The sequence below is a fragment of the Podarcis filfolensis genome (genome assembly GCF_964270895.1).
Source record: "Podarcis filfolensis genome assembly, chromosome: 2".
NCBI classification, from domain to species: Eukaryota; Metazoa; Chordata; class Lepidosauria; order Squamata; family Lacertidae; genus Podarcis; species Podarcis filfolensis.
In genome coordinates, this window is record NC_139605.1 from 50246842 (window position 1) to 50267134 (window position 20293).

Sequence of the window (20293 nt, forward strand, 5' to 3'; positions counted from 1 at the left end):
CTTAGTATTTGGTATCTTTCTTGAACAATTGCATTTTGAAGGGTCAAAAGGGTGTTCTGTATCACAAGAGGAACTAACTGGTGTGAGAATCAAGCTGCAACTTATGGTTCCCAAAGAGTTCCTTTTTTGATGACACCGCTGCTTTTTACCAACTTTGCCACATAAAGTATGCCCAGTTTGCAATTGTGAGTGGCAAAGAGATGGGACTAAACCAGAGGGCCCCACTTCTGATTCCATATGAATTAGAAAAATTGTATCTTTATAAATACCCCGTTGTTAGCTTGCACGTAGGAATATTATTTCTTTCAATCTTATTTGTTTGTTAAAAGCAATTACATCCTACCTCTCTGAGAAATATTGCCCAAGGTGGCTAACAATGAATAATTCATTGAAAGGTAAAAGATATATTTTTAAAAAAATACACAGAAGAATCAGAAAAGAAAAGAAAGTAATATGAAGTAGAGACAGAACAAAGCAATATATATATATATATGGCAGCAGAGATTAAAGCTATCCAGTTAAAATCAGCCAATGGATAGGCCAAGTGCCAGCCAAAAGTAGAAATAAACGGGGCGGGGGGATTCGCTTGGAAAGTGACAGCAAAGAGGAAGGAGAGAGAGAGAGAGAACCTGATTCCTCAAGGGCAGTACTATCCCATCTAAAACAGGTTGAACATCCACTCTCTGAGCCACAGGCATATGGGCCATGAGCATCTCTGTTTTGTCTGTATTAAGTTTCATTTCCTTTTCCTTCATCCATTCTATTCCCAACTCCAAGCACCGATTCCTTAACACCACTCTTGGAACACAATGGCAAGGAAAACTAGAGTCAGATAGGAAGAAAGGGCAAGAGCAACCATTTGCCCCTTCTGCCCCCACCCTCAGGCCTAAGATGAGGAGAACACGGCTGCACCACATCATTGATCTTAGTTACTGGGGGAAGTCATGGCTTCCCCCCGAGAATCCTGGGAAGTGTAGTTTGTTAAGGCATGCTGACAGCTGTTAGGAAGCCCCTATTCCCCTCACAGAGCTACAATCCCAAAAGTTCCCCAGGAAAAGGGACTGGTGGTTTCCTTAGCTGCCCTGAGGACTTTGTTGAAAGGGGAAATGCCAAAAGCAAAGGACGAACAGATCTGCTCTGATGGTGACAACTATGAACTGTTTTTGCTGGGGTAGCTAGAAGCTCCAGATGTTTTCCAGCTGTTTCAAAAATGTTGACTGCTGTGATCATTTTAACTAGGCTCTACCCATTAAGATCAGAAGTGAACAAGCTTAGGTTTCCCCAAGGCTTTGCCATTTCAGGCTGTTTGGTATAGTTTGAACGCAGGACTAACCAGTGGAGAGTGTGCCCAGATAAATGATAATGCATCTTTCACATTGAGGAAGTCAGTGTAAACACCACTTATCGTGCACATGCACATGTGCTCTGGGTTGAGTTTTCTTCCTCTTTCCAACGTCTTCATACTGTTTAGACCCAGATAAATTCTTCAAAAAAAAAAAAAAAGCATGCAGCATATTTTTAAAAAATGGTTTCGAAGATTACGAAATTGCCCTGTATGCAAGTGACAACCCAATGTTGTCGTTCTGTAAATTGCCTCATTCAGACAGGCTTACATTGCATAGATTTTACTGGTGATTAAGCCAGTGCTTCTGTCCTGATCTAAGGTTCCTTTTGCGCTGCAGGACCTGTTGCATCTGGAACTGGGGCTTTTTGACGAACGTAGTAAGCTCATGGCAACTTCATGGCCAACCAGTGATGTGAGCCCAACTCTCCCCAGCCCAAATCTAACATGCTAACTGTGACACCCCTCCTTTGCCAGCTCACTATTCTATAACCAGGCCTGGCGCCAGCAGTCAACAAAGCCAGGCACTGCCCAAGGACCCCCCAGCAGCTCAGAAGGGCCCCCCCCAGGAACCCAACCTGGCTGTGCCGCTTTCCCACCCTCTGTTATTTTAAGCACTGGGCGGGCTGTGGCGCCACTTTTGAATGGGAGCAATCCACTGTTTGCAGTTCCATCAACACAGATTTTACAGATCTAGAGCAGGGTATTGCATTTTGGACAAATTAAAACGGCAGGCGGTCACAGAGGACAGGGATCCAAAATGAAACTGCCACCTATCCAATGTTAAAACGCTGCCCTGGGGCCAGCAAGGAGGGTGGTAAGTGTGTTGCTGCTGCTGCAAAAGCAACAGTGGGTGAGTGAATGGCAGGGGGCATCTGTGGCACCTTGCCATGGGTCTCCTGAAGCTTGGCACTATCCTTGTCTGTAACTGCCAGCTGATTCTAATAGATTCGGCATTGTGCTGTGTACTGCTACTGCTACAGTGGTACCTCACGTTACATACGCTTCAGGTTACAGACTCCGCTAACCCGGAAGTAGTACCTCGGGTTAAGAACTTTGCTTCAGGATGAGAACAGAAATTGTGCTCTGGTGGTGCGGCACCGGCAGGAGGCCCCATTAGCTAAAGTGGTGCTTCAGGTTAAGAACGGTTTCAGGTTAAGAACGGACCTCCGGAATGAATTAAGTACTTAACCCGAGGTACCACTGTACACACATACAGATGTTTAGATTCTTAGATTCATTTTTGGGGCACGGCTATGGGGCTGCCATGATTATCTCCTGCATCTCAGAATTGATTGATATGCATTGGATTGGCTGGAAACAAGGGGTGCAAGACAAAATCCATGGGGCACCTCAGATTGTTTCTTGGGATGCGATAACAGCAGTCTTCAGAAACAAACAGCCACACAGGTCTTTCTGTACAAATTATTGACAAGGTACTTGCAGTGGGAGCTTTAAGTCTCTCTCTTTTCTCAGGATCCATTCAACATAAGCACACTAACATGCTAGGGAAAACAGGATGGAATAATATTAGTGGGGTGCAATCCAATGGATAGAGTACGCATTTAAGGTCATAGATAAACCATAATAGAGGAATAATTATCTGGATTTATGTGGTCTCATTAGCTCTGATAGTGCAGCACATCGGACCGCAAAGTAATTAGTGCTGTTGTACAGAAGGATTTAGAGAGCCTTTTACATTAAATACTGTCATCATCGTTAATCAGCCCAACTAAAGTTCCTGCCATTATTAGTGCACTTAACATCTCGAAACGTCCTTCTGTTCTGGAGAAGAAATAGCGCCACAGAACACACCAGACTCTGAATGCTCCAGGCTGAACCCGAGCCAAATCCCTCCGTGGAAAAGTTTCCATTGTCACCACAGTCATAGGATAATTGAAAATTTATTTTTGACTTTATTTAAAACACTTCTGTTCCACCTCTCAGTTACGAAAACACAAACCCACAAATGTCTGCAGCAGCTAACAGAGAAGTGAAGAAGAATCAGTTTAAAATATCCACAGTAAATAATAAAAACCAAATGAGCAATAGAGAAAGGAGCCAAACAATGGAACAATCAATCAGCAGCCATAAAGCAATATAAAGGGATAATGTGCAGTTGTTTGGGAGAGGTAATGGAATTCAGCAACCTCTTCCTACTTGTTCCGAAAAGCTCACATTGACTTTATTGTTCTGGCAGCCAGTGCCTATTGGTGATTATGGCTCAAGATACAAGGAAAATGGAGGGTGCTTGACATCCCTTTCCAAGAAAACTGTTCCATATCAGCTTCTGGGAAGTCATGAAGAGAGGCTTCTGGCTGAGATAAAGAAAGAGTTTCTGTTTGCAACAAATACTAGGAACTCATTGGAAGCTGCCTTTACTCAGTCAGGCTATTTAAGCCACCTAGCCAGTAGTACCAACTGTACTTTGATTGACAGTGACTTCCTAGGGACCTGCTACCTGATCCTTTTAACTGGAAGTGCCTGGGTCTGAACCTGGGATCTACTGCATGCAATGCATGAGCAACATCACTGAGCTACGGCCCCATGGCCACAACCCACAATGCTTAGGGAGATGCAGGGTCATCCATGCTTGCTTGTCCCAGCCCCCCCCCCCATATTAAGGGGGCTGCCACCCCCCACTGCCACCGGCTGCCCTCCGCATGCCCCTGCAACCTGCAGCCTCCCTCGCTGGCTGCACTTCCTGATCTGTTTCTTCACAAGTTCTTCTGGGCTTAAATTGAAATGTGGACACCCAGGAAGGCTGCAGGGTACAGACGACTGGCAATATGGTTTGCAGTTTCTATCCCCTTTGATAATTTTGAAATGTAACTTGTTTTCTTATCAATGGAGAATGGTTATTTAAAAAAAATCAGGAGCAATTTTCAGCACAGCACATGTCTAAACCATCATCACCTCTTAGGACAGTGAGTTCCTTACATTCATTATGCTTTGTGGGACAATGCACTTGCTTTTTTCTGCCCTAAGTTCACACAAGCTCCTCTTTCCCCTAGAACACCCTACCCTTTATTTTTCATTCCCTTTCTCCCAAACAGTGGACAACACAAAGAACTAAACAGTATATACCGATGCTGGGCATTGACATGTAGACTAAGTGTCCCAATATCTTTCCATGCGTCATACTCACATGGTTTTATAGCCATCCACCCACTTGCCCTCCTCTTGGTTATAGTGCCCCATTTCCTTCTCACGACCCACATGCACTTACTTTTTCTCTCCATCCTCCACCTGTCTTGGCAGCAAAGCCAAGGGCACCACACCTCAGTTCTGTGGCGGCCGTGATCTGTTTCCTTCCCTTCCAAGGGTATTCCCATAGCTGCTACTGCAGAGGTCTTACTCTTTCTTGGCTCTTTACAACCAATGAGCTCGCTTCCCCTGTCCACACACATGAGCAGTCCCAGTCGCCCCCTGATGTACACTTGCTTGGACCCATCCAACGTGTGAACCAGGAGTCGAGGACGAACCAAAATCTAACCTGCTTTGCAGGATTGTTATTGTTGCGGAGGTGAGTTTGAGGTTCTTGCAACTGCCCTGAGGCCTTGAAGGTCGTGTTGGAACAGAGAGAGAAACAAATCAGCTAGGAAGGCACAACCTTTGAGAGGCCTCCCTCACTGTCCTGGCTCACTTGAAAATGGATATGGAGACTGGGCAGGTGTCAAAGGTCAAAGGCAAAGTTGGGCATCTGCCAAGGTCTCACACACCAACAGGAGGTGCACAGGCAAGAGCTCTTCCTCTGCAGCTCAGCATCTTCCTTCTTGTTCTGCCCCAGAAAATGGCAGTGGTAAAAAGGACACGGGATAGGGGCCACTTATTGATTTAACTTTTATTTAGAGACTGCCTTTCCGATCAAAGCTTCCCAAGGCAGCTGACGTCATTAAAGATTTCAAACTACAACAGCAATACAAAATAGAAATGGAAAAGTACCTCAGCACTATTAACCATCAGCAGTAAACCAGATAACAGATAAACCATCCCAACCTGGTTTCACAATTTACAGAGCAATTATTTAAGTTACCAGACCCTTTCTAGAACACTGAAGTGTAGTGATCTTCCTGAGGCTCAGAGTCTATACTTTCCACAGCTGCGGGGTCACCACTGAAAAGGCCCTCTCCCTTTCGCCTGCCAATTCTACTTTCCTAGGTAGCAGGCAAATGAAGTGTGGGATCAATTGTTGATCTTAATGTGTGGGTAGGTTGGCAGGGGTACAGGCAGCCCTTCAAACAACTTCAGGATTTTCAAGGTTAAAGCCCGCAATTTAAATTGGGCTCAGAAACTCACCAGCAACCAATACAACAAGCGTAATAAGGGTATTACAAGATCTGACCACCTTGCTCCCATCTTGGCAGCCACATCTTGAATCAGCTGAAGTTTCCAAGCCATCCTTAAAGGCAGCCACACATAGAGCACATTGGGCAGAGCGGTCCCTCCCCCTACCTGGCCGATCCCTTGGCAACACCTCCCCAGGCGGGATTGGACGATTGGCTGAGGTAGGCGGAGACCTCCAGGTATCCAGCCTGGAGAGGGCGAAGCCAGCCCGTACTACCAGGAGCTGCACTGGGATCCGGGGGGCTGCGCGCGACCACGCAAAAGGCGCCCCCCCATTTGATGTGGGGAGCGGTCATTACAGTAGTCAAGCCTAGACATGACTGGGTATAGTTTACTGTGGCTCAGTTTGACTGATGCTGAAGCTGAAGAAATGAACTCCTGCTCACCACTGCCACAAGTTGGTGCAGAGTTCAAGAGAAATCCCTAACTGCATACTTGTTCTTTCAGAGAAAGTGCCACCCCATCCTAGACTAGATGTAAACTTCCTTCTGGAACACGCAACCCTGCCTCCACCCACAGAACTTCCATCTGGACTAGAATTTGTTTGCCCGGTTTAGGAGTTCTGCGGCCTCCCTGGGATTGGAAAACAGAAATGAGAGATAGAACTGACTGTCAACCACATACAGGTGATACTGCAGCCCAGACCTCCAGATGGTTTCCCCCAGTGGTTTCATGTAGATCAGGGGTTGGCAGCCTAAGGCCCATGGGCCAGGAAGTGGCCCACGGAGGCTGTTTAACCAGCCCATGAACCACCCGTGAACCGAGCCTCCCGCTTGGTGAGTCCCCGCGCATTGCATTAAACTGGCGCAGGGACTCGAATCTTCTGCAGCTCTGGAAATTGCTTCTGCGCATGCGCAGACACCGGAAATCGCTTCTGCATAGGCATGGTTTTCTGCATCTGGGCATGCGCAGAAGCGATTTCCGGCGCCACGGACATGCGCAGACGCGATTTCCAGTGTCACGCTGCACCGGTCGGGCCCATGGAGGATCTCCACAGGAGTGATCTGGCCCATGCTCGGTAAGCCTTGCCGACCCCTGATGTAGATGTTCAAAGGCATGGTGGACAATACCAACCCCTGTTGAACCTCTTACGTCAATTGTCACAGGGTAGAGCTGAAGGACCAACTTTTGAGAATGCTCATCTAGGAAGATTCAGCTTCACCACAAAATGGTGTCTCCTATGCCCATCCCTGACAACCAACCCAGAACAATGCCCTGGTTAATGGGATCATATGCTCCTGAGAGCTCCAGGGGAACTAGCAGCATAGCACTTCCGGTGGTGAGGAGGTTGACTCCCTGAGGGAGGGGGGCCCACGGAGGGTGTCTTGTCTTCTTCTTGCCCAGAGGCACTTCCAAAGGTGGATTTGTCACTATGTGGAGGATGAGCTCAGGATTGAACACGAAATTTGGAATGGTGCTTGGAACACATACATGCATGTGCGCACAGAACACACCCCAACTTTCCTTCCACATCTCAGACTCTTAAGACAGCTGTCATGTTGCAATCTATTTTGTCTTTGGCTTCCCTTTGAAAATGGCGATGCTGAGATTCGTACTTGAAACATAGTGTGTAGCCAACTGGCATTCTGGTTGTCTTCAAGGGAGATGTCACCAATGACAGGCTGGCTTGTGCACTGAATGGCTGGTGTTCACTTTTTCGTCCACGGAACGGAAATCAATCCAGTGAATACAATCGACATTCACTGTGTTGCTGCTTTCATTCCAAGATGATATGTAATTTATTATGTCCCCCCCCCCCACCTCTGTATCGTGTTTTCTTTGCATTCAGATGAATGGGGTAGAATAGCGTGACGACAATGCAATTCATTACATAATGCAATTTTGCCACAGTGGACAAATAATGTAGTTTTCAGTGGAAGACGAACTATGGAAAAAGTGATGCATGTGATGAATACAGGGCAGAGCAGAGAACAGCGCCTTCTTACATCCCTTTTCCTGACGATCGTTAAGATTTCTTTCTCCTTCTCTTTTATTCTTCCCTGCCACCTCTAGAAATATTTGGAAGTGCCACATCCAGCCCTCCCTCCCTTTCATCACAGTAATGATGTAGAGCCGATTCCTTTGATCACAAACATGAAGACAGAACAAACGGTGCCTCCAGAGATCCTGCTCGCTGCCAGCAGTCGGCAGGTGTTGCTTGGGCTGCCGCCAAAACACCACCACAGGCTACCTGGCAGAACGCGGATGCAGCACCTGCACCTCTTTCTTTGAAACCCAAAGGTGAGAAGGCAGAGCAGGTCACCAGGTGGAGGATGCCACTCTATCAAAGAATGGGGGGAAAAAACCCTGTAACAATACAGCAATTTGACCTCGTTACTCATTTGGCTCCTGAAAGAAAGAAAAAAGGATGCAGAAATCCAAGTTGCACTATGATTCTTCAACCTGCTAAGCAAAAGACCAGCGTCAAACTCTTATCCAGGCTGGAAAACCAGGGCTGAGGGAGAACTAAAAAAGCAATCTTTTTTTAAAAGCAAACAAACCCAAGGCAGCTTGCAGACATGGCACCAGGAAAATACCAATATCCACCCATTAACTTCTTGGGTGTTTAAGATCAGCAGAAGGGGGTGCTTTTAGTAGTTCCTCTGCTCTCAGAAGCTCAGGGTGGGCAGAGATGGCATTCTCTGTGACCACTGGTGGAGGAAGGGGGGAGCGCACCGCTCCTGGCAGCACGATCCCAGTGGGGTGCCATCGCGGCTGCCCCCCTGCCCATGCTGGGCACCACACACCCCAGGACACGTGCCAGCCCCGCCCCCGCCTGCTCTCCGCCACTCCCACCCCCAGGTGCCGGAGCCTGAAGCTCTGCCACTGTCTGTGGCAGCCCCTAAGTTGTAGGAATCCCTCCCCACAGAGGTGAGTCTGGCCCCTTCACTATACAGCTTTCATTGTATGCTGAAAATACAACTCTTCACCCTGATGTTTGACACTTGGGATGCATTTTTCAAGATGTTCTTGCGACTGTCATTTGTTTTAAACTGTTTTATTGTTGCGTTCTATTGTTGTGTTGTGACCCTAGGGTGAATGTTTTTATTGGTTACTGCCCACCCATACAACAACAGCAAGCCATGCACAGTATTTACATATGCCCAGTTCAATCTGGTACACCAGAAACAGTCCAACAGCACTTTACTAAGAAAATTTACGGAATGTGTGAAAACTATTACTGCTTTAAAAAAACAAAAAAACCTAGCGGCTTTTATAAGATATTTCCAGCTTTGGCAGAAGACTCGATGGAAGTACTCACAAAAATCACCAGCATATGCTATCCTTCTTATTATAAATCTTTGCACAGAATTCCTTGCAATGTCCCTTTATTTGGCTCCAGCTGAAGCTTCTTCCTTCCCAGCGGCATCCAAACTATGTAAAGGCCCCAGTTGAGTATGTGCATTGAAATCTGGTGGATCAAAGTTTCCCATTCATGCTAGATTACCATTCAGTCTCCCTTGCAGAAATCAAAGAGATGTTGCAGTTTATGTCCTGTTTAATCTCCTTTTGCAAACAAGGGATCCAGCTTCTCTCTAACTGATTTTATTGTTGTAAATTTCTGATCACACACTGAAAGAAATGAGCCAGTAAAATCTCAGCAACTTTTGTTGATCAAAACTCAGACGCACCATATAAAGAAATGTTATCAACGCTGTTAGCTGCAGCTAGAAAGCTAACAGCAAGAAATTGGAAAACTGAAGATGGAGGATGAATGGGAAAATTTAACACAGCAATATGCCTTAATGGAAAGATTGGCAAAGCCAGTACAAGCAACCAGAAAAACCAACATAGAGGATGAGTTCATTAGATGGTCGCACAGGTTCATTCTACATTCCAGAATCAGTGAAAATGGGACTTCACCAGCAGCTTCCTAAGAACTTTCCTGGAGAGACTTGATAGGTTGAGATGAAACAATGTACTGCCCTTCACATTCTCCCTATGCATTATGAAAATAAGCTTAATGACACAAAAAGGGAATATTGTACATCAAAGAAACCAAACCAAATATGATGTGATATTTTTGCATGATATTGGTATATAAAGTGGGGGGGTGAATATGTGTACAGTGGTACCTCAGGTTACATATGCTTCAGGTTACATAAGCTTCAGGTTAAAGACTCTGCTAACCCAGAAAAAGTGCTTCAGGTTAAGAACTTCGATGAGAACAGAAATCGGGCTCCGGCGGCGCGGCAGCAGCAGGAGGCCCCATTAGCTAAAGTGGTGCTTCAGGTTAAGAACAGTTTCAGGTTAAGTACGGACCTCTGGAACGAATTAAGTACTTAACCTGAGGTACCACTGTACTGCCATTCTGGAGGGAGGGAGCTGAATACCGTCCAAAACTAAATTCAACAGGGGAAACAAACAAATGAAATGGTGGGTCATTGCTATGAAGAAGGCAGCCCTGCAAGTTTTCACTACTTGGTTCAATGAAGGTCTGTTTACTCTTGGGTAAAGAAACGGAATGCAATAAAAAGTTTATATATAATACGTGCTTGGTAACAAATGACAAGAAGGGTATTTGTATATGCTGTCAAGCCTATGAGGCCATGTCCACTGTGCCCAGCGAGTTGCAACAGGAATGAAAAAGCTTTTTGCATTTTAAAACTTAAGCCCCAAATCAGTAACATTTTAAAGAATGAAAAATGCTACAGACTCATAGAGAGATGCATTGCCTATCCATAGAATCAGAGTGTTGTTCTGAGGAAACGGAGCTGGATTCTTTACATAAAAGTGAGTGAGAGTTTCCTTCTAACCATGTAATAAAATCTCTGAAGCTGTTGTTTCTCCTCCTCCTCCCTCCTTGCATTAGTTTACACTTGCTTCATTTTCTGAAGTTCTCTTCAGCTGAAAGGGGAAGATCAGTATACTACTTAAAAATATAAATGAGGAGGGGAAGCCCATGGGCACAGGAATCATAATACATATTCCAAACCCAGTGGATCAAGAGATGTTTCCAAAACATGCTGTGGGGAGAGAGTTATGCAAAGCTCTCTCAAAACTTCTCCAGGACATGGTGTGGGGGAGACAAACACAAGATGAACTCATTCACAAGAGTTCTGGGATGTTTCTCTGTGCAGATCGTGGTCAAGTGAGGAATGCAGAAAGTCTGCCTTGCAACGGAAACAGCACTTGCAAAGAAATCCAGGCTGAGATATCTCTACAAGAGTGGTGTCAGATTAGACCAGGGGGAGAAATTCTGTCCTGTTCACATTTAAAGGCTACCTGATTTGCACTTTCCAAATCAATATGCGAACTGAAACACAGCCATCAAATGCAGTTCTCCAGCTAAGTAATGTATAGAAAAACTCATATAGGTAAAGATAAAGGGACCCCTGACCATTAGGTCCAGTTGCGGACGACTCTGGGGTTGCGGCGCTCATCTCGCTTTATTGGCCAAGGGAGCCGGCGTACAGCTTCCGGGTCATGTGGCCAGCATGACTAAGCCGCTTCTGGTGAACCAGAGCAGTGCACAGAAACACCGTTTACCTTCCCGCTGGAGCAGTACCTATTTATCTGCTTGCACTTTGACGTGCTTTCGAACTGCTAGGTTGGCAGGAGCAGGGACTGAGCAACGGGAGCTCACCCCGTCGCGGGGATTTAAACCGCTGACCTTCTGATCTGCAAGTCCTAGGCTCTGTGGTTTTTGTGCATAATTAGTGAACATAACATACGGAAATGCATTATATTAAGGGAAATAGCTTGCAAAAGCATGCACATTGGGGGAAATGACATGTAAAAATATATTCGCTCTAAAATTCTGGTGAATTTCCCACCAGGATGTTTTAAAGGCAGATTGGCAAACTGATGTAGAAACATGGAGAACTAAACTTAAGATTGGGAAAATGACAAATGGAAAAACCGAAATGGATTCATCCATCCCCGTCAGATGTATCTCTTTCTAGCCATTTCTTTTTGCTTTGAGTCAGTGACACACTTCCTTGTGCCTGGCTTCAGAAGAGGTCAGCTCCTTCTAGCATGCAACTCTTACATATTCCAAACATCTTCCCTTCCCCACAGGCATCTTTAAGCATATTTCAAGTTTCCTCACCCAATGACCTACTTGATGTTATTACAATAAATGATTGTCCCAGCAGCAGATCCAAACAACCCAGAGTAATGAGAAATGTTATTCTGCTGGGTAGGTTCATGTGCCATGTATCGTATACATGCAATGAGTGGCTTTTAATATTAGTTTTCATTGAATGAACTTACTGGATGGGTGGGTACTGTTTTGGAATGAGCCTCTACTGGCAGATGCTAACCCTGAAGTGCTAGTCCCATTTTGTCTCACACATTAGCAACATCTAGCATAAAACTGAGAGAAGAGAGTGACTTTTCACAGGGACCAGCCAAAGAGAACACACTGCACAAATCATAACTCATCTGCATTGGCCTCCATTTTGCTTCTGGGCCAACTCAAACCACACTGCTGGTACTGTCAGTCACTTGGCTACTGGAAAAAGCTGGTGTTCTTCCAACTAATAAGCATTTTCTGAAGGTGTCAGAGAAGTACTCAAGAACTATGTTTAAAGCAACTTCAACTTCTGAAGTGTGATTCTTTTTAAAAGCAATAAACAACAAGTTTTCTTAATTATCCATTGGCACTGGACAACTCAACTGAAACAACTCACCGCCACCCCTTCTCTCTCGTAGAAGTGGAACCAGAACTGGTTCAACTGCTCGCACCAAGTGATTTATTAAACAGCTTTATCCATTTGCTTTTTCCATTCATAAATTTACTAAGAGAATCTGCACTTTTTTAATGACTTTGTTCATCATGTTCAATTATTCAGCGACTGATTTTAGAGAGCCTGTAAATAATTCACAAACTGTTCCTGTGATTCTTTTTTTGATCCCTGGAGTTCTTCATTCACGTGGCTGATCACACATGAATGCCAGGCTCCAGCGTCAGACATTTCAGTGAGCTTACTAGTAATTTATAGGAAAGGCTCCCCAAACCTTCCCAAAAAATCCTCATTAAATGGTCCTTTAAAGCAATACAGTCCCCTTACGAATGTAGGGTAAAAAATCTCCTGCAACACACCTCAAACCAATGCAGGGCTTTATATTGGGACGCAAAAGCTACTCTTCCTTCTTGCTGGTTGTACCTGCAAGCTCTACACTTCATTCAACAATTGTGCTCACAATGGGGTGATGCTTCCCAAAGCAAGCTGGAAGTATGAATGGCAGAGGCGCATCATTCACATGCACTAGAGATCTGTGGCCCAAACAGAGCTCATAAGCACATTTATCATGGGTATTCAATAAGGCACGGCTGCCACTCACATTTTACACTCTTACTGCAGAGGGGAGAAAAAAACATTGTAATGCATTGCCACATAAAATATAGGCTCACTCCAATACTTTTTCAGTATGTATGCAGGGGGAGAAAGTGTGCATGTAATATACATTGCCAGGTGTGAAATTTGTTGTGTGTATTTGTTCTGGAGAAGGAACACAAATTAGAAAGGACCAGCCTAGGGCACTCAGCTGCCTGAGGCAGACCAGCAAATGGGGCCTACACACACACACACACCGGGGGGGGGCGGTTATAGTCCTAAAGGCCAGCAAACTGATTTGGGCACCTGAGACAGAAATAAAATCCACAAACACTTCCCCAACAGTATAAAAAAAATACCTAATGATTTTCATCTCTTTTGTGACACCCAAAATCAGCTGCTTGAGGTGGCTGCCTCTCCCTCATTCTGCCTAACGCCAGGAGCAAAACCTGAAGGCACTATTGACAGTGAATGTCCAACAAGCCATACATGCAACAGAAAGACCCTTGACGTGATGATGTTCACCAGCATACACAGGGTTGTGGGTTGATTTTTCCTACACCAGTGTGTACCTTCCTAAAGAGTGCAGTGCATTTGAAATGACTGAAAGTGGTGATCCCAGTTAAGAAATGGAACATGAGCCTGGCTACAGGCAAACCTGCTTGATTTATTCATTTGGAAGTTTTATACTACTCTGGCTTTCTGAATTGAACCAACAAGGCAGACTGAAACAGTACAAAACAGAGAAAACACACGCAAGCAGAACTACACACGTACACACACAGCAGCCCTTAGTCCTCTGCTGATGGCAACGGCCAGAGCGAGCTTCTCATCTGCTGTGCAATCCCAGGGCAGTTGGCAGATGGAGCAGACCTTCTCTGGGCAATGGGTAGGGTGCCAGGTTGGTTTTCCATTTGATGTGACATTCTTCCTGGGAGTTAGGAAGTGCAAGTTCCCAATGACCCTTTGTCCTCTGACCGAAGGTGTTCATGGAGCAGTGCCAAATGAAGGCTAACCAGGAGACTCACAGGAGCAGGAGTAATTCTCCCTTTTGTATTTCTTCTGGGTTCTTCTTTTTCTTTTTTTCTGTGTAAGGTGTCAAAACCTTACACCTCAATTCTAATGAGGTTTCATCCATTTACATCTCAGAAGAAGTTTTTCCTGGACTTACAAATTCAGGACTCTGCTGATTTTCTCACAATGCATTCCACAGCTGAAGACTAGTTTCAGTTTAAAAGCAAATTGCTAGCTTGTGCAAACAGTGCTGTGAGGAAATCATTCATAGGAACAGGAAGTTATATAATTAGGAACGTACATTAGTTTTTAAAGCACAAAGATAAAATGCTATTCTGCAATAGGAGCTATGGCTTAGTCCACAACACATTTTATTGTTGCCAGTTGTGCAAAACGGGAGAGCTACATATTAGAGAACTCCTTGCATAAGGCGAACATAGTATTAAAGGTTATCACAATGAAAGAGAGCAGAAATAAATATAATGTCATTATCAAAGAAATCTACAGTGCAGAAAAATTAGAGTAGTGTACATTTCTGGTTATTTTGTTCCAAAAGGTACCAAAAAGCTAGCAGAAAGTGGGCTTGGTGATAGAGCCCCATGCATAAGGCCATGTGTTCATTCCCAGACTTCTCCAGGTAAAGAGCAACAGGGCTAAGAAAGAACTTTGGATCTTGGAAAGGTACAGATGGTCAAAAGAGAACACTGGACAACAGACTAATAGACTGATACAGCTTCATAGACGTCCAAAAGTTACAGAGAGGGCAACTGAAAGGATCAAGGGCACCATGAAGCATCATCTCAACAAGCGCCGGCTAAAGCCTTTGGGTCATTATATAACCATGAAAAGAAATAACAGAAAATATAGCAGAAGTCAGGGGCATCAACAAAATCAGTAAAATGAGGTGAGACTAGGAAAACTAGTTTGGAGAAAAAAGGTGAACAAATCTTTAATTCGGGCTATGCATTTAATTTAAATTTATATAGCTGTCCATCAATAAATATTCCTTACGAGAGGGGGGGGGAAGCTTTCATAATAGATAAAGCATAAGCCCAGTTTTAAAGCACAGCTAAATCTGCTGTTACTGAAAGTTGAACTTGCAAATAGTGCCGTGTGAAATATGGAGAGGGTGAGGGGCGACACAAGAGAACAGCTAAGGAAGCAGTTGGACCCTTGGATGACAAGGGAGTCAAATATGTGCTAATAGAAGATAAGGGGATTGCAGAAAAGCTAAATAAATTATTTGTGTCTGTCTTCACTGCAGAAGATATATGGCAGAATGCTGTGCCTAACTAAACTTTGCAGGAAGGGAGTATGAGGAACTGAGGCAAATAGTGGCGATAAGAGACAAAGCTCTAGGTCTAATAGACAAAATAAAAACTGTCAAGTCTCCGGTTCCAGGCGGCATCCACTTGAGATTTCTAAAAAAAACCCCTCAAATGTGGAATTTGATATATGTACAAAAATATGTAACATGTCACTCAGATTAGTCTTCATACCAGAGGATTGGAAAGTGGCCAATATAACACCATTTTTTTTAAAGGGATCCTGAGGGGCTCCTGGACACTACAGGAAGCTAGCTTAATAAATGTCACATTAAATGTCATGGGGTCTGAACAGGCAGTGTCTGACCAGGAACAAGACTATGGGATCATGGTGGACAACTCTATGAAGATGTCAATCCACACTTAGAGTACAGTGCGTAGGTCATAGAATCATAGAATCTTAGAGTGGAAGGGACCCAAGGCTCATCTAGTCCAACTCCCTGCGATGCAGGAATCTCAGCTAAAGCATCCATGACAGATGGCCATCCAACCTCTGCTTAAAAACCTCCAAGGAAGGAGAGTCCACAGCCTCCCAAGGGAGACTGTTCAATTGTCAGACAGCTCTTACTGTCAGAAAGCTTTTTCTCAATGTTTAGTTGGAATCTCCTTTCTTGTAATTTGAAGCCATTGGTTCGAGTCCTACCTTCCAGAGCAGAAGAAAACAAGCATGTTCCCTCTTCCATGTGACAGCCCTTGAGATATATGAAGTTGGCTATCATATCTCCTCTCATCTTCTCTTCTCTTTTCCATACCCAGCTCCTTCAACCGTTCCTCATAAGGCTTGGCTTCTAGACCCTTCATCATCCTAGTTGCACACGTTCCAGCTTGTCAACATCCTGAAATTGTGGCACCCAGAATTGGACACTGTGTTCCAGGTGTGGTCTGACTAAGGCAAAATAGAGGCAGTCCAGGAGGACTCTGCCAGGAGTCACGTAGGATCGGGGATGCTGCACGCGGGCACGCAAAGGGTGCCCTCCATTTGATGCAGAGAGCAGTCATTACTTCCCTTGATCTGGACACTACAGTTCAGTTGATGCAGCCTAGAAGTGTCAGCTTTTTTTTTGCTGCTGCATCACACTGTTGACTCACATTGAGCTTGTGGTCCACCAAGACCCCTAGATCCTTTTCACAAATGCTGCTAGTAAGCCAGGTGTCCCCTGGTTTATTACCATAGTACTCCTATGCGTTGCTCATGAAGATCCCAGAGGAATCCGGCTGTCCTTTGCTGGAGACAAAATGCTGAGAGAAATGGTTTGCTCCCACAAAGCAGTTCTTGTTATCTTAAATATTTGTGCCAGGAAATCAGTCCCTTGCTATAACTTTATAATTTTTGCCCTTATTTTGGTGCAGTAGCCGGTATACCTCATTCTAAGCAGTCGTTTGCTTGATCAAACAATGGGGTCAGGCCATTACTGTCATCGCCAGTCCAAATCTTCACATTAAGAAACTTCCAAACAAGCTATGTCGTGATTTACAACACTAAATTCTCTGTTTTGTTTTGTTCATCATCACTAATGTGACAGCTTAAGAAAACAGAAAAACAGTCTGGAAAGGCAATAAAATATATGGAACCTAACCAACAAGTGGGTCACTAAACATGTTCTCATGGGCCAAAGAGACAGGAGGAGGATGGTATTTTAACAAGTATAAACGTGTGTGGACATGCTGGCCAGACATTGCTAGTTCTCAAGAACTTGCAACATTACTTCGGGGTGTGGTATTATACTTTGCTTAAGTAAAATAATAGGAGCACACACCCTAATTGTTCAACTGTGTTAGAGCATTAGCTCAATAACCATTGCATTGCAGAATTTATCCCCTTATAACCCTACAGAAACTTAATTACATTGACTCCTACTCTTACCATACACTTATTTATTTAGACTTTTCAACCTTGCTCGTCTTCGGGTGATATGCAATAGTTCATAACCATCTTTAAACCAACTGACAAAAAAAGTAGGAACTCAGGTGGAACCAAGTACGGGCTAAAGTGTTGACATGATCCTACCCCAAACACTCACTGCAAACAATTCCATGTCTTTTTCAAAAGAGTGCTAAGGCATCACCACCAGAAATCAGAGAATCAATGACATACAGCAGGAGTGGGGAACCTCAGTGCCAAGCCCAAATATGGACCTCCGGACCTCTATCTGACCCTTGGAACAATTCCCAGGCCTCATCCTGCACTGACCCTGCTTCTCACCCCAAGTGTTTTTGCCTGGGTGAAATGTGTACCTGAACTCTGATATGCCTCTTGCTTGTCTAGATGGGGGACAGAGAGGTGTGAGTAGGGAGGGCCCTTGGGCTGAAAAATGCTCAGCACCCCTGGTATAAGGGGACTCTTCCACACAACCCTCCAAGGTGTTCTCCTACAAAGAAGTCCTCTCAAAATGAACAGATTCATGGGAGCTTCTGTAGGCTTGGCCCATGTGAGCTTCCCAGCAGATGAATAGAGATGGAGATGTTAAAGGCCATCCTATATTACAATTTTCATGCAAGAACTGTGTTAACAGCACTTTGCCACAACATTACAATGTAGTAAAAGGAACAGGTTCCGCTATGGAACTGAGAGATATTGATAAACACAACCATTCAGGCCTAGGTGTGTTTAAATTTGACTGATATTGTTTCCAGTTACAATTAACAATTTGTATGGGGGAGGACGACTGAAAACCAATGGTGTATTTTCATAGAGTCATAGACTTGTAGAGTTGGAAGGATTTAAAACTATTAATTAAAGTATAGATGGATCTTTGACACCTCTATACTAAGAACATGTACGCAGAATGTACAAAGCACCAATTGGGTTCAGGCAAGGCTGAATTTGGTGGTCCTGATTGGGCCCCGATTCAGGCCTGATTGCTCCAAGCCTCAAACTAAATTTGGACCTTATACAACCTTGGGATCAGGCAGGGTGGAGGTGAAGTAATCTATGATGCAGACAGAGAGTCTCACCTGCGTCATTGTCTTCTCCTTGCTCACCGCCCCACTGCATGTTTAATATCTTCCCCCACCCCTCCTTTTTTCCCAAGGTGATACAGGCCTGCCAATCCATAAGAGCCCCAATTCAGTCCAAATTATTCCGATTTGGTTTGGAATTCAGCCTGATTGGTTGCACAGCCCACAACGTACACCTGTAGGTTATTTAAAACAAACTTTTCTCTACTACTAAGAGGTGTGCTTTCTGTGAATCCCAAGAGACCAACCAGAATGCAGTATTATCATCAGCAGTAAACCACAATGATATCATGCCCAGTTTCAAAAAGTGTCTGCCTGAGCAGCTACCACAAATGTAAGTTTTATTCTGCCAGTTCTCTCCTGCAAGTTAAATGCAAAAACAATGAAGAGTCTTGTGTTATCTTAAAGACTCACAAATGTATTATGGGACATGCTTTTTTAGAATGGAGTCTACTTTAGTAGATACATGAAATAATACTACGTAGTTTATTGATTTACACAATAAGCAAGAGTTGCAGTGAGCATGCTTATTTCCCAAGGAATAACGATTCAATAAAGTGGTTTCACACCCTCCTTCCTTCCTTTCATTGAAAGACTACCTTCTCCTCTTGTTCCTCTTCCTCGTCAACACCCTCAGGCCTTGCTAGGAGCATGATCAGATCTTCTTTCGAGGTGGCTCCCCACTGATAAGAAGTATCTAGCACATGCACAGGCCAAATGGAGCTGGGCAAACTGTGCACCTGGCTCATGACATTGCATCCATAGATGAGAAATGTATTGTTAACTCACTAAACAAGCTCATCAGATACAAATATCATAACTTCCTCCTTTTCTGACAGTGTGATATACAGTGGCGTAGCGTGGGGGTGCACGGGGGGGCGGCCGCACCGGGCGCAACATCTGGGGGGGCGCGCTCGCACTCGCAGCTCTCTGCCCCTACCTGGCTCACTCTCTCTCTCTCACTGCAGTGCTGGCTGTGCAAATCTGATCCGGGTCGCCGCCCACTGTGGAGGGGGTGGGTGCCAGGCGTGCGGTGCGGAGAGAGAGCGAGGGACTATCTGGGGGAGGGACAGTGCAGCGGCCGCCCAGCGCAGCACTGAGCGCGGGAGAGAACCACACCAGACCAGACCAGGCAGCAGCAAGAAGAAGCTGGCAGCGGCGGCAGGTTAGGGGTTAGGGGGCGCAAATTACTTGCCCTGCCCCGGGTTAGGGGCAGCAAATTACTTGCCTTGCCCCAGGTGCTGACAACCCACGCTATGCCGCTGGTGATATATGAACAGCAAAGTCAAGAAGCCTTTTTTTAATATAAAGAAATTGGAAGCCTTGTTCAAATGGAGAAAAGGACAAACTTTGAGACACACAAAATGGAGGCTGATAATAAGACAAGGGGGGAAGCAAATGCCCCCCTTTAAATATCTCAGAAGCAAGAAAGCAGAATTTTGCCTCCGTGTGTCCTTCCCTGTGCTGCCATTTGCATTTTTGCTACTGCCCCTTTCCGTATCATCATCATCATCATCTGGTATCTAATGTTAGTCAGAGTAGATCCAGTGAAAGTAGTGGGCATGACTAACTTAAGTCTGCTCAGATCAGAACTTTGTTGGATGCAACCCAATCACTCCAGGAAGAAAAGAAAACAGATGCAGGGCTACCATCAGCTCTGCTGGGGAACCAGGATCTTCCCTCCAGCAGCTGTACCCCATCAGGATATAGCAAAGGAAGGAAAGGAAGGGATGCAGGTCCACTCAGAGACAGTGTGGCACTAAAATTTGGTGCCCCTCCACCTCTCGCGCTCCATTCTAAATAATAGTTGTGGCGTCCCTGGCAGCAACCCCAAACCTCTGTGCCCCCAAATCTGCCTCTGTCATTAATGCTGCCTCCCATGATGGTGCTCATCTTTTAGTGGGGTGGGTAGGTAGGTCTAGTCCATGGGTAGGCAAACTAAGGCCCGGGGGCCAGATCCGGCCCAATCACCTTCTCAATCCGGCCCACGGACGGTCCAGGAATCAGCATGTTTTTACATGAGT

The 20293-nt window shown here is 45.0% G+C and overlaps 2 long non-coding RNA genes across 2 annotated transcripts in view; both read right to left on the reverse strand.

The window, feature by feature from the left end:
• LOC310757874 overlaps window positions 1-20293 on the reverse strand; it is a 78930-nt gene that overhangs the window by 49446 nt on the left and 9191 nt on the right. The window lies entirely within an intron of this gene.
• On the reverse strand, window positions 3239-6493 carry LOC310757896. The gene is made up of 2 exons (XR_014545550.1): window positions 4572-6493; window positions 3239-3660 (listed from the first exon to the last, which is right to left on the reverse strand). It is a non-coding gene; the product is annotated as an uncharacterized lncRNA (long non-coding RNA).